The following is a 2,722-nucleotide window of genomic DNA, read 5'->3' as shown; positions in this document are numbered from 1 at the left end:
ATACCATCAAGTGTTATCAACTCTTAGTGATCACATCGATTTTTCCTTGATGATCTGTCCCCAATTTTATCCTTCAGCTCTTCCACTGGTGCATTCATCAGTACTGTAACTGAGTCTATCCATCTTGCTGCTGGTCACCCTCTTCTCTTTCCTTTCATCTTTCCCATTGTTAAAGTCTCCTCCAGAGAGCTAGAGCAGCGGTTCTCAACCTATGGGTCGCGACCCCATTTGGGGTCGATCGACCATTTCACGGGGGTCGCCAAGCAAGGCTGTCTGCCATTTTTTTTCCCTTTTCCAGCGGGTGCCTTACCTCCCTTAAGCTGGGCCAGCTGGTGGTCGGCCTGCTCCGTCTCTGCCGCTTGCCAGCTACGCCTCGGCCGGCGCAGGGGGCGGAACCACGCATGCGCGGTGCTCCCGGGCAGGGAAAGTCCTCGACTTACGACCGGTTGGGTAGTCCTCAACTTACGACCGGTTTAGTCCTCAACTTACGACCGGTTTAGTCCTCGACTAACGACCGGTTTAGTCCTCGACTTACGACCGGTTGGGGGTCGCGGCATTAAAAAGGTTGAGAACCACTGAGCTAGAGCTTTGCATAATTTGTCTGAAGTAGAATAATTTGAATCAGTAATCTGCGCCTTGAGTGAGAACTGAGTTGATTTGTTCAATGATCCATCAGTTTGTTTTCTTGGCTGTCCATTTTGTTCTCAGGAAACTTCTCTAACATCAAACTTCAAAAACTTCAAAGCTTCTTCAAAGTCTCAATTTTGACTTCTATAAAGTATCACAGGGGATACCATGGCTTTCACATTCCAATCTTTGTAAGCATTTGAATATTTTTTCCAAGTCCTTCATAGCTGCCAAGTGCTAGTTTGCAGCATATAGTATTTCTTGACTGCTTTTTCTTTACAGTTGATGGTTGAGTCTAATAGGCAATAAGCTGTCTACCAGTTTAATATCTTCATTGTCAATTTTAAGACTGGTTGTAATTAATTTGGTCTGTGTTCCTTGACTTTTATTACTACGGCTTGCAAATTCTTTGCATTTTGAGTTACCAGGATAGTATCATCAGCATAGCATAGGCTCTTTGTCTTTCTTCCTCTAGTTTTAAAACCATGTTCATCTTCTTACAATCCATCTTTTCTTAGTATATATTTGACATATAAGTTGAATAAATCAAGGCAGAGCAGACAGCTTTGCTGCACTCCTTTCCCAACCTCTTAGTCAAAGCTCTTTCTATAATCAATGACTTATTTTTTAACATTCTTTGGTTTCTAAATTATCCAGTGTATATCAGCAATGTCTTGTGTTTCTGAAACTTTTCTAAAGTCAGCTTAAACATCTGGAATCTCTTTCCATGTAGGGCTCTAATCTGTGTTATATGATCTAAAGCATTATTAAGGATATTATACAATAGTTTACACACTTCATTCAGCCTTCTTTTTAGAACATACATTGGAATATAGATTGACATACTCCAGTTCATTGGTCAATATGTCATTCCCAGATTTGCTGGCACAGCTTGGTTAAAACCTTTACTAATATTTTTTTCTGTGGCTTGCCATATTTCAATGGATATTACATAACTTCCTGCAACTTTCCAACTTGGTAATGACTGGAATGCCAATCTAACTTTATCTTCTAGTGCTTGAGGTTCTTGTAAGTAGAGAATAACATAAAATACATAAAATTTTATCTCCTAAAAAGAAATGCATATCCTCTACCCTTGTTTGAATCTCTACTTCTCCACTTGTGGGATATTGGGGTATGGGCTGGATATTAGGCCTTCTCTGTGAGGCCTAATATCTCTTTTTCCTCTGAATTCTCTTTCCTGGGGAGATCCTTCTTCTCACTCTTATTGTTATTATGTTATTTATTTATTTTTTTGTTGTTTTGGACCACTCAGAGTCAAAAAAGAATGGAGGGGCATGCAAAACTAATAAGCAAACTGTTAGATGACTTGTTATGTAGGCCTGTTGTATTATTCCAAGGTCGAAGGAGTCGTTTTCAAAGAAATGAAGTTATATCCTTTAGTATTCATTTTCTTATATTATCCCAGAAATTCAAAGATAAACAAAGCATTTTACTGTTTACAATAACCCAAGATAGTCCAATTTGCATTAAATTAGCCCCTTCTTTTCCTAAATGTCCCTCCTCCAAAAAAACCCCAATAAAATAGCAAGATTTGGAAAACCAATTGTCTTTATTTTGCTGGAACAGAGTCAACTGTTTGTCCTCACTCATGATGCTGACACACATTAATATAAGTATGATAAATGTTCTGGGGAAATATGTTGTTAGATCATTTTTTTTGCCCTACACTCTTTAATAATCTAAATTAAATGACTGACATGCACATTCCAGATAGCCAATCTTTTAAATAATTTAAAAAGATGGAAATAATGACTCTGGGCTTGGACTTGGGATATCTGGCCAACTCAGTAAGCTCTATTTCCATTTAATGAAGCAAGCTGCTCCTTAGGAAATCTTATTCCCCTAATAAAGTGGGTTAGCCTGAAGAGGCTATGAAACAGTGTCTGTTCTGTTGCATAAACTAACACAGCTCTTTATTGCCACTTCTATAGGCTGAGTTATGTATCTAGTTGCTTACTATCAGTCAGTTCCACATAAATTATTCTGACTAGTTTAGTTTCTTATTTGGGAGCTAAATTCAGCATTACTGAGACCCAGATTTCAACATGTGCTGCTGTGATACAATGAAATG

The sequence above is a fragment of the Protobothrops mucrosquamatus genome, unplaced genomic scaffold (genome assembly GCF_001527695.2).
Source record: "Protobothrops mucrosquamatus isolate PMUCROS unplaced genomic scaffold, P.Mucros_1.0 scaffold648, whole genome shotgun sequence".
In the NCBI taxonomy this organism is placed as follows: Eukaryota; Metazoa; Chordata; class Lepidosauria; order Squamata; family Viperidae; genus Protobothrops; species Protobothrops mucrosquamatus.
This window is presented reverse-complemented; position numbering follows the sequence as displayed.